At 39.3% G+C, this 14,887-nt stretch overlaps 1 long non-coding RNA gene across 1 annotated transcript in view; it reads right to left on the bottom strand.

The window, feature by feature from the left end:
* Nucleotides 1–14,517, bottom strand: part of LOC144244641 (uncharacterized) — a 47,557-nt gene extending 33,040 nt beyond the window's left edge. The window contains exon 1 of the long non-coding RNA XR_013339010.1: nt 14,318–14,517. This is a non-coding gene — a long non-coding RNA (uncharacterized LOC144244641). The remainder of the gene's footprint in view (nt 1–14,317) is intronic.
* Between the last annotated feature and the right edge of the window lie 370 nt (nt 14,518–14,887).

Raw genomic sequence — 14,887 nt, 5'->3', positions numbered from 1 at the left:
ATATTTACTTATATATATTCTATAATACATATATCATATATATCAATTATTTGAATGTATATAATATTTCATAGTAAAATGAAAAAGCAACTTTAGATAGCTTTTGATATCTTTTATGATACACAACACATTATATCATAAGACAGAATAGAATTAAGTAGCCAATAATAATAGTAATGGATAACAGTGTGATTTGCATACTAAGTATCGATAACTTAATTCATTCAATCCTCACCACAGACCCTTAAGGTAGGTGCTATTATTAGCATCATATTATAGGATAATAATGGAAGAAAACAAGGCACAGAGTTTAGACTGCCAGACTCCAGAGCCCAGGCAATAACTGCTATAGGAGTTCCAAGAAGTGATATTATGGGTGGAGAGAGGTCAGGACAAATTTCATGGAAAGCTATGATTTCTGCTTTATGGAGAGAAAGTTGAGTTTGAATAAACAGAGTGAGTAGTTAGAGATTCCCTTCGACCTCTAAAACAAATTATTTTTTTCTTTAATCCATTGTAATCTGTTTAAATGAAATATTCTATGAAAAAAATCACAAAACCCATGAAAGAAGAGCGGCTCTGAACATGAGAGTGGGAGCTTCTTTCCTTCAGTGACCCTTTCTGTCCTCAGCACCCCCAAACTCTAAATGCTCTTCAGAATTTGAAAAAAAACTGCTCAAAGCCAATCCTCATCTTTTTTGCCTCACGGCTGACACTAAAGGGATGCTAAATTTCATTATTAGTTATTGTTGAACCAAGATGCTTGAGGGTGACATTTCTGATAGAGAATAGATGAATGTGTGTATTTTCCTTGGAATTTTAAGATCTAGAGCACCAAGTTATTGTGAATCAAGGACAAAGATCCAAGACCAGAAAAGGAAGAAGCATCTTGAACGTCCTTTGTGGTCTGATTCCGTTGACCAGGAATATGGTTTCGTCACAGAAGCTTGGAGACACAGTTTTATAAAGACATGCAGTGGTTTCTCTCGAGTGTCTGTTCTGCATATTTCTCTTAATTCCGTGGAAGAAAAAAGCAATAGTCCCAAATGGAAGACAAGAGAGAGAAGTATCTTGATGTAGATATCTTTTCATTGGAACTCACAAACACACACGGAAAAGGGAAGGCACTTCTTTTGGGTAAAACAACATAACTGGACAAAAGACACATAAAGCAGAGGCAACACAATAGTACCTAAGAGATACATTGTAAGCCATTTCAGCTAACATGAACACTTTAGCAGAGCTGGAAAAGCTGGCTGATGGGAAGAAAAGTCAATGAATTTAAATGTTTATCCACAAAGCATGGGAAGATATTGGAATATTATTGGCAGAGGAACCACCTGTGCTACATTGGTTTTTTGTTTGTTTGTTTGTTTGTTTTGTTTTGTTTTTTAGTGTCCGTGTCTGATCTCCTATTCCTTTCAAGAGTAAAAACTTTTACCTATAACCTGAATAATCATACTTAGGGTGAGAAAAGGGTAGAAAGCATTCACTAGAAAAAAATAATCATAAAATCTTATGAAAAATAACTCTCACTTAGGTGAAAAAAATCTCTTAGATCACAAAGTTCAAAACCAAGATGAGATTGTAGGAAATGTATATACTGCAAGCATCTGTCTTTGTCAAGTATTTCCAGTGGTACAACATTATTGCAAAGGAGAACAAAGGTCATTCTAGACACACTCCAGGAAAACTGCTGTATATTGGTGTCTATCTATAAATGCCTTCTCAACATTTAACTAAATAGCAAATGTTATTGTCAGTGTCAAGTTCTGCAGATTATAAGAATATTTTTACAACAGTGCACTTTTCTAACATGTTTATAAACAATTCAGCATTTGATCTATTTGACGCCAAGCAACTTTGACCTTCACAATGCTGACATCTTGTTTTGTTAAGGCGTAGGCACAGTTTATGCCACAAAAAGATTTAATTGCAGGTCCTATTAATTCACAATTTCTGCTGTGTTTGAAGATTTTTGCATTTTCTTTGAATTGAAATTAAAAAGGCAGACCTATGCACATAGCATGTTCTTCTAAAAGTGGCCCACTTCCCTCTCTGAGCTATGGCACTGAAAAAAGAGAATGTTTGAAAAACGTCAGCATGCTTAAAGAATAATATTTCTGCAATTTTCATGATGGAACATTAAAATCACCTTCAACGTGATTTTATGATTCACTCTATTATAGATGACTATTGTAGTTTGGTTTGCAAGAACAACAAGATAGAGCCTAAGAAAAATCAAAATTTATACCTAAGACCAGAAAACAAGTTTCCGTGCATTCCTTCTTCCTCTTAAAAAAAATATTAACATTTTAGTATAAGCTGTTTCTTGTCACAAATTCTGTTAGGATCTTGGACTCTATTTCGAAAAAACAAAGTATAATTTTTGTCCTCATTAATGTAAACAATAAACTGTTAAGGATAAGGCATGTCACACATAACTCATTTATATCTAATACTCTAAACTAGCAACAATGATTTAAGAGACAATTTATTAATACTTTACTTTTAACTATATCAAGAAAAGGAATTTCAAAAACTGTCTGAAAATAAAATTTACCTAATTCTCATTATTTATTCTTCATTCTCCGTAACCAAATGAAATGTTTTGAGTTCAGTATACCAGTGAGTATTCTCACCTATAAGTGTATTTAATAGTATTGTTATTGAATTGCATAAGATATAATTTAAATGCATACTTTTATTTCTATTGAAATATAATTAACATAAGGCATTTTATTAGTTTCAGGTGTGCAATACAATGAATGATTCAATTCAACAATTCTATACATTTCTGTTATATCATTTCTTGATAGCACCTTAGACTAGTTTTAGAATATTTTATTTTTTCCAAACTTGAGTGCTAAATATTGTAACATGCCTGTTCTTTATTTAGTGGCCACTTCTGCAAATATATGTATCTTTAGTTTGGATGTATTTATTAGTGAGCCAGTTGGCTTGAGAAAACAGTAATAACAGAATTGTTGAATTGATACCTCTGAAATGCTACCAGAGGGATTTGTTTGCAAATCCCACTAGTTGTCTTCAGAAATATACACTCCTCTAACAGTAGCATTTAGAATCCTATGAATGGGAAGTAGGCAGCTGCAGAGGAGAAAACATCATCGTGCATCTCTATGCTCACTGTAGTCGGTGGATACCTTTAAGTGCAATAGTTGATAGACCTTATCTTCCCTATAGAATACACATCAAAAGAGCACTGGGATACCACCTGACACCAGTCAGAGTGGCTAAAATTAACGACTAAGGAAACAATAGATGCTGACGAGGATGTGGAGAAACGGGAACCCACTGCTGGTGGGAATGCAAACTGGTGCAGCCACTCTGGAAAACAGTATGGAGGCTACTTAAAAAATTAAAACTAGAGCTACCCTACAATCCAATAATAGCACTACTTGGAATTTATCCAAAGGATACAGGGGTGCTGATTCATAGGAGCGCATGTACCCCAATGTTTATAGTAGTGCTTTCAACAATAGCCAAATCATGGAAAGGGCCTAATGTCCATCAACTGATGAATGGATCAAGAAGATGTGGTTTATATATACAATGGAATACTATTTGGCAATGAGAAAGAATGAAATCATGCCATTTGCAGCAATGTGGATGGAACTGGAGGGTATCATGCTAAATGAAATAAGTCAGTCAGGGAAAGAGATATCATATGTTTTCACCCATATATGGAACCTGAGAAACTTAACAGAAGACCATGGGGGAGGGGAAGGGGAAAAATAGTTATAAACACAGAGGGAGGGAGGCAAACCATAAAAGACTCTTTTTTTTACATGTTTATTTATTTTTAAAAGAGAGACAGAGCGTGAGCAGGGGAGGGGCAGAGGGAGGGAGACACAGAATCTGAAGCAGGCTCCAGGCTCCAAGCCATCAGCACAGAGCCCGGCATGGGGCACGAACCCACAAACTGTGAGATCATGACCTGAGTGAAGTCAGGCACTAAATCGATTGAGCCACCAGGTGCCCCCACAAGAGACTCTTAAAGACAGAATAAAGTGAGGGTTGATGTGAGGAGGAGAGGGGAAGATGGGTGATGGACACTGAGGAGGGCACTTGTTGGGATGAGCACTGGGTGTTGTATGTAAGCGATGAACCACAGGAATCTACCCCCCAAAACCAGGAGTACATTGTATGCACTGTATGTTAGGCATACAATAAATTATATTTAGAAAAAAAGACCTTATCTTCCCTAAAAACTCCTGGATGGCCTCCTCTGTCAGTGGTATCACCATTAACTCAATTTCCTAAACCAAAGAGATAGGGATCGCTCTCATTATTTCCCTCACCTCTTATATCTAAGCAATCACAAAATTGTGCCCACTTTACCCCCAACTCTTCTTATCAAGATCTCATTACCTTAGCCCAGGCCGCATGGTTTACAAAACAGCCTTTTAACTGGGCTCATTGTCTCCAAGTTCATCTTTCTCTGATATGTGCTCCACATTATTAACCATAGATTCTTCATTTAGAAACGTAAGCATGTTGCTTCACTGACTAATGAATCCTAGTGATTATCCAGTGCTTTCAGGATAAAGTGTCCTTGGTGATCTGGCCCCTGATTACCTATTTTCAGCAGTCTGTTAGTCTGTTTGGGCTGCTCTAAGAAAATATCACAAAAGTCTGGGTAGCTTATAAATGACAGAAATTTATTCTCACAGTTCTGGAGGTTAACGGTCCAGGATCAAGGAGCCATCATGGCAGGGTGAGGGTCCTCATCCTGGTTCATAGCTGGCACTTTCTCACTGTGTCCTCCATAGCGGAGGGGACTTGCACTTTTATAAAATCTCTTTTATGAAATCACTAATCCCGTTAATGAGGGTTCTACCTTCATCACCTAATCAACTGCTAAAGGCTCCATCTCCTGATGCCATCACCTTTAGGGGGTAGGATTTCAATATATGGAAGTTGGGAAGAAGCAAATATTCAGACCATAGCATGACCCCATTGGTCTCTCCTATTTTCTAGACCAATGTCATATTGAACCATTGACATTTCTGTCAATGGTTTCTGTCCTATGCTGTATCTCACCTCTGAACATCTGAATAGGTCATTCCATCTGCCTGAAATGTTCTGCTCTTTCTTACACACTACTGCTCATCCTTCAGAGAGCAGCTCAGAATTCCACTGACTCATCCTCAGAAATCTTCCAGGTTCTGTTAAGTATTCCCACTTTGACCTTGCATTGCATACTCATGTTACCTTTGCCATAAAACTTATCTCATTATGTTGCTGTTGCCTGTATACTTCTTTCTCTCTCTCTATCCTGCTTGACTGCAAGCCCCTTAGAGCAACGAGAGCATCTTACTTACCACCGAATCCCAGAACCAAGTCAGTATTCTGTGAAGAGTGAGCAGTTAACAAATATAGACAGATGCATTATAGATCAATTTATAGCCTAAGATGACATAATAAAGAAAACTCTCTTTAAAGAATTCGAAAATAAAGGAACGAATATAAGTGAAGTCCAATGCATTATTCAATAGTAAGACATATACCACTAGCTTTTTGTATGTTTCTGTAGTGTTTATGCCTTGCCTTCTTTGAAAAGATTTTGAGGTAGATTACAATACACATACTTACTGATATTTTTTGGAGCCAGTTGATTTTTTTTTTCATGTCATTTACCTATGTTCCTATGTGCAACTAGGTAAAGCTAATTTTAGCTGGTAAGAGTTGATTGGTCTTGTTTATTCCTTCTTGCAGGTACTATCATTCAGTGAATTTGAAAAATAAGACAGGTTGTCAAAGAAGATAGGAGCTCTCACATAGGCGCTAGTACTTAGATTACTTTTAGAAAACATTCCATCAAATCTTGCCTAAGCACTAGGTGATAATGTTTCACATCTGTCTTCAAGTTAGTGAATATTAAAATAAAATGTTCTGGTCTTTCAAACTTCTTTGTTATTCCCATTCCTTCCACTCTGCTTATGGTTATAAAAAATCCACTTCTAATCCTATCGAAACATGGACCAGATGATGTGAACTTTGCATTAGGAAGAGGCAAATTTTCAAATCCTTATTTTTTCCTGAGGCTTGGTTTGTCAAATTTTAAACAATATTTTTGCATGACCATATGATTACAAAGCTTATGAAACTGCATCTTCATTGTTCTCATTTGAGCTGAGAAGATGCATATTATGCATCAACACATGACTTCAAAAGATAAAGTTATAAGAAGTTTATTCTCCCCCAGAACTAATTCACCAGTTAACCCCATTTTACCATTCTCCGTTGAACTGGAACACCTGTGGGCATTTGTTTCTCATAGAACTTGTTCCATGAAGGTGGCGAGCTAGAACCGGGATGAGTCACTTCAACACAAGCTGCGTTGTGGGAGGTTGACTGGGTGACATAGTTAAACCAAAGGTCACATGCTTTCAGATGGAAGAATTTCCTGCAGGGGGTCATGTGGCTGGATGTCTTCTAGGAGCCACGAATTCAATCCTTTGGCCTGGTGTTCGGTTTGTTTCTTCTTTCTTCTCTGTTTGGCTATTAGTGATTGCATAAAAGAGGCCCCAAAGAGCTTCCAAACTGCAGTTACACTATGTGAGGCCACAAACAAACAAAATTAACTGTGCCATTAATAACTGCAGCACATTTTGGAAGAGATCAGGTAGCCTGGCTCTTGCCAAAGTTTCTCAGCCCTTGCTCTCTCTACACTTTGGACCAGGTGATTCGTGATGGTGGGGCACTATCTTTTGTGTTGTTGGCTTTCTAGCAGCCTCCCTCACCTCTACGCACGAAAAGCCAGTAACAGCCCCTCCTCCAGCTGTGACAAAAACCATCTCCACATGTCACCAAATCTCCCTGGCCGATGAGGGAGACAATCATACCCAGTAGAAAGCCACTGGACATTGCTACTGCCTTTCAAGTCAGGAGGGTGGCAAGTCGTCAGCTGGAATGGAGTTTCCTAAATATTTAATGTATTGGATCTATATCATTGCAACCTTCATATCATGTTATATTATCTGCTTGCATTTCTGATCCTACTATTACATTTACCCATACTCTGGTGTCCGTGTTATAATTTCCAGCAAAGCCCAACTCTCATTCCCATCCCCTTTGACTTATCAAGCACATTGTTACAGTGACTTGGTCCCTCTCTCCTGCATTGACAAATTCCCCCTCCCTACTGAGTCATTCCTATCTGGTCACAACATGCTGTGTTTCATTTCATCTTAAAAACAAATTTTAAAAATATTAAAAAAACAAAACTGTCCCCTGACTCTACTTCCCGCAGATACTGGCCCATATCATCCATCCCCTTTAATTACACTCCTCAAACGTTCATTAGATTTCACTGTTTTTAAGTCTTTGCCCTCATACTCTCTCTTGAGTCCACTCCAGTTAAGAGTGCATGGTGCCTGACTGCACAGCAAAGGAAACAACCCACAAAACTAATAGGCAACCAACGGAATGGGAAAAGATAGTTGCAAATGACATATCAGATAAAGGGTTAATATCCAAAATCTATAAGGAACTCTCCAAACTCCACACCCAAAAAACAAACAACCCAGTGAAGAAATGGGCAGAAGATATGAACAGACACTTCTCCAAAGAGCACATCCAGATGGCCAACAGACACATGAAACGATGTTCAGCATCCCTCCTCATCAGGGAAATACAAATCAAAACCACACTGAGATACCACCTCACGCCAGTCAGAGTGGCTAAAATGAGCAAATCAGAGAACTCTAGATGCTGGCGAGGATGTGGAGAAACGGGCACCCTCCTACACTGTTGGTGGGAATGTAAACTGGTACAGCCCCTCTGGAAAACAGTGTGGAGGTTCCTCAGGAAACTAACAATAGAACTCCCCTATGACCCAGCAATAGCACTGCTAGGAATTTACCCAAGGGATACAGAAATGCTGATGCATAGGAGCACATGTACCCCAATGTTCATAGCAGCACTCTCCACAATAGCCAAAACATGGAAAGAGCCTAAGTGTCCATCAACGGACGAATGGATAAAGAAGATGTGGTTTATCTATACCATGGAATACTACATGGCAATGAGAAAGAATGAAATCTGGCCATGTGTAGCAACATGGATGGACCTTGAGGGTGTTATGCTGAGCGAAATAAGTCAGGCAGAGAAGGACAAATATCATATGTTTGCACGTATAGGAGGATTAAGAAGAACTTAACTGAGGAACAAGGGGGAAATGAAGGGGGGAAATTGTGGGGGAAAGGGAGAGAGGCAGACCATGAGAGACTCTTGAATGCTGAGAAACAAACTGAGGACTGATGGATGTGGGGGGGAGGGGGAAGATGGGCATGGAGGAGGGCACTTGTGGGGATGAACACTGGGTGTTATATGGAAACCGATTTGACAATAAACTATTTGTAAAAAAAAAAAAAAAAAAAGAGTGCATGGTGCCTGAAACATGCAAAACACAGTTGAATGAATGAACAAATCAACTACAACCCTACATTTGTACAGACCCCCTCTTTCACATTCCTCCAACTATCAGGGTGTCTATTCTCTTCACCTACAGGAGCTCTGACCCACAAGGCAGAGGTGGGTGGAACACAGGCTATGCAAACATCCCAGTCTGTTGTTTTCCTCTCTCAATTCTCTGTAAGTTCCTCCCTCTGAATAGGATATATTTTAGTATCTTCTTTCCTTCCTAGCTAAAATAAGCAAAAACAAACAAAACAAAAACAAAAAAAAAACCTTTATGACATAAAGACGTCATATCCTATAGCCTCCCACTGTGCTGTTCCACATAGTTCTTAATCTACCAAGGCAACTCAACTCCAAAACTACTTTTCTCTCAAGTTCCTGCTTTTTAAAAAATTTTTTAACGTTTTATTTATTTCTGAGAGAGAGAGAGAGAGAGACAAGGTGAACAGGGGTGGGATAGAGGGAGAGACAGAGGGAGACACAGAATCCAAAACAGTCTCCAGGCTCTGAGCTAACTGTCAGCCCAGAGCCTGACGTGGGGCTTGATCCCACGAACAGTGAGATCATGACCTGAACAGTGAGATCAAGACCTGAGCCGAAGTCAAATACTTAACCAACTGAGCCACCCAGGTGCCCCAAGTTCCTGCTTTTTTAAAAATCAAATGCATCTTGGTTTCAGACCAGCGTGCCTGCTGGGAGATTAAATAAAATCCTTCCGTTGACTTAGTTAAAGTGTTTATTTTCAGCTGTATCCACCCTCTGCTTCTTATTTTCCATGGCAGTGAGTCTCAACTTCAGAACCTAAAGTGAGTGGTAGAAGATTGCAAGGAAGAAAATATGAAATGAATTACCCAAGACAGAAGGCGATTTAGGTGATGTTTCAAAGTATCACCATCCTGCTGCACATTACCACCCTCCAATCCTATTTATCACTCAGTAGCTCAAGGAAATAATAATAATAATAATAATAATAAGGCACCAAGCATAGAGAATATAGTGAGTGGAAATACTCCTTGGCTCTTGGGTACAAGGGGAAGTACAGAAATTCTCAGAGTTCTGTTCCCTAAGTTTATTCCTTATAGCTCTACTTGGTAACTGGAGTTGAAACTTGTAACCATACCTAAGTCAGTGCCCAGAGTGGCCTTCTCTAACCTCTCTGGTACGTATGGAGGACAAGGATGTCTCCTTTTCTTAGAAATTCACAGCCATGACCCTTCATTTGACTCTGGGACATCCTGACCCATAGAAAAGAAAAATAAGTAGCCATTCTCCTCTTATTCCTCTACAAACAGAAGTACTTCAGGGATTTTCTGTTTCAAACTATACATAGTAGAAATGCCAAACTCTAGCTATGGTAAAATTTAACCATAAAGTTTGCTTGCCTAACTTCATTTTTGACTTGGACTTTACATGCTGTTGCTAATGCAGATAGTTATCTTCAGGAGTGTCATGTGGTTTCAACATTTGGGCCAGTTCCTGAGAAGCTGAGCATCTGGAAATGATACCTAAACACATTGGCATGTTGGAAATTGTCATCCCTAAAAATAGGTGTACATTCCACGGAGATAGACAGTGTGTGTCTTTGTGACAGCCCATCAGCACATCAAGGGATGATACACTGAGCTAAATTTGACTTTACTTCACTTTAAATTCTCATCTAAAAGAGATCTGCCATTTTCCTCATGTTAAAGTAAATCACAGATTTACTATTTTGTTTGTGGCTGTGACTTGTTAATTAAATCACAATGTGGTTATGTTTATTAAGTTACAAATTATACCTTTTGGGGGAAGAACAAGTTCTGAAGTGGAACATGTTTACTTGATGTTTTCCCTCCCATCTGCCTTAAGGGGAGATATAATTAAATGTAACAAAGCAAGAGGCAAGTGAATGCAAGGAGAAACATTGTGAGAAAATTTCTTCCAGCTGAATAAAGCTGTAAAGTTCTCAAGGCAGACAAATTGCTAAAGATGAAAAGCTAACTTGAATCTAAAGCAAGATTTAAAACGAGGAGATATTACATTTCAACCTCTTTTCTTGGACTTTCAAAATTGTCTACACCATAACGAAAAGCTAAGAGCATTGCATTGTTTCTTCCTAACCTACCCAGCCATCTTTCCGCCGCACTCCCAAGAGCTCCCAGATTTTGTATCTGAGCAAATGGTGAAATAGTATCCAGCTCCTTTGAGGGATGCAGGGAATGGTAAATGTGTAGTATTCCAGACCTGTGCTGTCCCATCTGTTAACCAGTGGCTACATATATCTATTTAAGATGTTAAATTTATGAATTTATAATTAAAATCTAATAAAATTAAGAATTGAGCTCCTCACTAGTCTCTTTTCAAGTGCTCACTAGTCACTAACTACTCTAGCTACTGACTACCATATTGGATGGCATAGATATTAAACATTTCCGTCATCAGAGAATGTCCCACTGGACAAGACTGCACTAGTTGTGCATAAGATTGAAGTGTATCTCTTTTTATGGGCTTCTGTGAAGCAGTCTCCAGTAGGAGTGTATGTGGTGATGGAAATGTTCCATTGCTGCCATTAGCCACAACAAAAAGGAGACACAATAGCAAGAAATTGTCCCTGAGGTTCAGACTCTGAGTAGGGCAAAAAATACCACCTCTGTGATATGACTTAACACATATTAATATTGTTATACCCAGATCGCGATATCCTCAATGACCAGACACCAATGGGGAGACCGAGTCACGCATGCAAAGGCAAAGGGTTTTATTACAGGCTCGAGCTCGGGCTCAGATTTTACCAGCGCGGTGGATCCGTGCTGTGAGCCCCGAACAAAGGCAGAGTAGGGTTTTTATGGGGTTTGTGACGGGGGAGTGACAGAAGTTGTGGCATGGAAACAGTGATCCAATCATAATTATACAAATACCATTGACAGCGGGTTTAACAATACACATTGTCTAGAGTATTTGTTACTTTTGGCGAGACCCAATTACAACATTTAGAGTACTTTTAAATTTAACCAATTACAGAGTGAGCCTAGGGTCTTGTTCGGCGCCTAATGGGTTAACTTTAACATTAGGTAATAGAGTTTTATCTATAGTTGCTGGCCTTTCTTGATTGGGCGTTGCCAAGGTAGTGTGGTGGAGTGATGTGGTGGGCAGTTTCTTCAGCCTTGGGCAATGTGTAGCTGTCTGATAGTTTCAGGGAAACTGAAACTTAGGCCTTCTAGTTTAGAGGGGAAACTTAAAGCCCGTTATGGAGTCAGTCTGGTTTAGACTGGTGTCCTTACAACATACTCTTTTAAAATATGTCTCCTCTTGCCTGCCTACACAGTGTCTAAAAATTTCCAGTTTTAGCCAATTTTATGCATTAAGACAATAAAAGTCATATTAGCTAGGTTATATAGAAATGATAATCCGTCCCAACCGTTAACACTTTCACACCAGATAGAACTTTCTGTGATGATGAAATGAGACCACTGAGCATGTAAAAGGTGGCTAATGTGACTAAGAAACTGAATTCTCAATTTTATGTGGCTTTAATTCATTTCAGTTTAGTGCATGTCAATCCAAGTAGCAGGATGGCTCCTTGCTATCATATTAAAAATTTTTTAATGTTTTTTTAAATTTATTTCTGAGGGAGAGAGAGAGACAGGGAGAAAGAGATAGCATGAGCAGGGGAGGGCCAGAGAGAGAGGAAGACACAGAATCCGAAACAGGCTCCAGGCTCTGAGCTAGCTGTCAGCACAGAGCCTGACGCGGGACTCAAACCCACGAACTGTGAGATCATTACCTGAGCTGAAGTTGGATGCTTAACTGACTGAGCCACCCAGGAACCCCACCTTGCTCCCATATTAGACAGCACAGGTCTATAGGGAAGAGCTGAAGAAAGTACCAGGCAGGTTAGATAATGTGGTAGGCAGAACTAAAGATGGCCTCCCTCGGGCCCCTGGGTGCCATCAGTTGAGCATCTGACTCTTGACTTCTGCTTAAGTCATGAACTCACGGTTTGTGAGATGGAGATTCATGTCGGGCTCTGCGCTGTCAGTGCTTGGAATTCTCTCTGCCCCTCCCCTGCTAGTGCTTTTCTCTCTCTCTTTCTCTCTCTCTCTCTCTCAAAATAAATAGGTAAACTTAAAAAAAAAGATGTCCCCTGATACACACAAACACTATATAATCCTTCACCCTGAAAGAAGGCTAGATGTGAGAATGTGAGAATGCGTGGGATTTACTCTCATGGCTAAGTTAGTATTCAGTTAACTCTGAGTTAATCAAATGATATATTATCCTGGATGGGCCTGACCTACCCAGGTGAGTCCCTACAAGGGACCGTGCTCTTAGAGAGAGAGATTGGAGCATGAGAGAGGTGTAAGAAGCAAACTGCCATGTTTATAGGGAGGACCACGTTGCAAGGAAGAGTAGGAGACCTCTAAGAGCTGAAAGTAGTCCCCAGCCAGCAGCCACAAGGAAAAAGGGCCTCTGTCTCCAGTTGAAAGAAACTGAATTCTGCCACCAGCCTGAACAAGCTTGGAGGAGAACCCTGAGCCTCAAATGAAACCGCAGCCCTGTCAACACCGTGACTGCTGCCTGGGAGACTCCGGACAGAGATGAAGTTAAACCAGGCCTGGACCCCTAGCCCACAGAAACTGCTAGAAAAACATTTATGTGGGTTTAAGGCACAACATCTGTGGTACTTGTTATGCAGCAACAGAAAATGAATACAGAGAATGTATGCTTACTTAGCCTGTTTAAGGGAACAGGCTTTTGAAAACTTTCAGCAGCATGCATCAGTTAATCAGATAAAGTTTGCTAGTATTAACTGTTCCTTAAAGTGGATATTAAAGTAGTTCTTTGGCAAATTTTGTCGGCCAGACTTTTGTGAATTAGAGGAGGAGGATTTGATGGGAAAAGAAAAAGTCCATGACAATGATGTTACTGGCAGTAGGTGATGACAGTAATAATGTTCAAAGCATTGATGGCGGTGACACTGATGATAAATAATTAGTGTGACCATCGAGATTATAGCCTATATTTATTTCCATGGGTAACAGAGAGCCAAGAAAATGTTCTTGTCATCAGTAAAGGAAATATCATTTTCGAGTCAGACACTGTTGTTTTATTCACTAGGTAATAATCAATATGTAAAACCCATGATCTGATTTCAAAACATCGGATGATGAAGTTTTGAACCAAAACAAAGTGGAACCATTTTCACAGCAATTCATATTTGAAAATAATTGCAAATTAACATTTATCTTTTTCCTTTAAAAAGCCTATTTCTAACTAACTTCTTGGCTTGGGGAACTAAAAGCACTCAGATAACCTTATCTCTAACCTCAAATAGAAGGAGTTATAAGGCTTCAAAAAATTTTGACCTCTGTGTTTAGTTTATTCATCTTATAAAATTAAATTCTGCATCTGAATCAAAATACATAAAAAGATTTTCACTGTATGAATATATTTCATTGTATGTGGGCTACCTTGACCCAATACAAGCTGAAGATCATATATTCCTACACCACAGAAACATAATCTCCCCTTATAATAAACCAGAAGTAGAATACAATGTTCTTTTACATGATAACAGAAAGGTAAAATGTAGGTCAGACATTCAGAGAAATGAAAAAGGAAAACACATTTCATCACTCTATTCAAAAGAACTAAGTGTACCGGGTCAGTCCCAGTTCTTTGCAACAGAATGATGGTGTGCCAATGATAAACACTACAGCAGACCAGGGTACTAGCAATCAGAATATCATGATGCTAACCAGATTAGGTCAATAAAGCTCTGCCTGCCTTAAAAGTGATGTGCATAGACCAGACAATTTCCTGAGGTCCTGAGCTCTCTCATTTAAATCCTTGTCACTCAGAACCCTGAACTTCCATGGGTGTTGATACTTACCAAGATTCTTCCTATAAAAGACCCGTTGAAGTGTGGATAACATTTAGGGGTTTTCCTTCAACCTGATGCATACTTCAAGCAGAGACGCTCTGTTGTTCTAACCCTAAACTTTGGTGAAAAAACTGTTCTGTCCTTTTCGTTCTTGTTATCCCACAGACAGCACCTCTAGCTAGACGGAATTACCTCACAGGCAGCGGAAAAGCATCAACTCTGTGTCACAATGCACTGTGTTAGACAAATGATCTCTGCTTTTGGACAGCTGTCTATTTCCCCATCAGCAAAGGGGCGGAGCCCTGTACCCAACAAAGAAAGTTCCTGTCTGGAGTCATGGTGTATTGTGGTTATACCTGAGGGAATGAGAAAAGCAGGGGAGGGCAGAAGCATCATCTTCCTCCATGACTCAAAGCCAGTCTCTTTTTTCTCCAAAAAATATTTATCAAGGACCTAGCCTGTAAAGACATTAAGGTAGAGATGCTGGAGATACGTGGTGCCAAAGCACTGTCAGAATACGTTCTAGAGATCTGCTGTTTGACAGTGCTTATAGTTAACAATATTGTACTGTAAAATTAA

The sequence above is a fragment of the Crocuta crocuta genome, unplaced genomic scaffold (genome assembly GCF_008692635.1).
Source record: "Crocuta crocuta isolate KB4526 unplaced genomic scaffold, BGI_CrCroc_1.0 scaffold147, whole genome shotgun sequence".
NCBI classification, from domain to species: domain Eukaryota; kingdom Metazoa; phylum Chordata; class Mammalia; order Carnivora; family Hyaenidae; genus Crocuta; species Crocuta crocuta.
The sequence above is the reverse complement of the archived record's forward strand: the minus strand, read 5'-3'. Positions and strand labels throughout refer to the sequence as shown.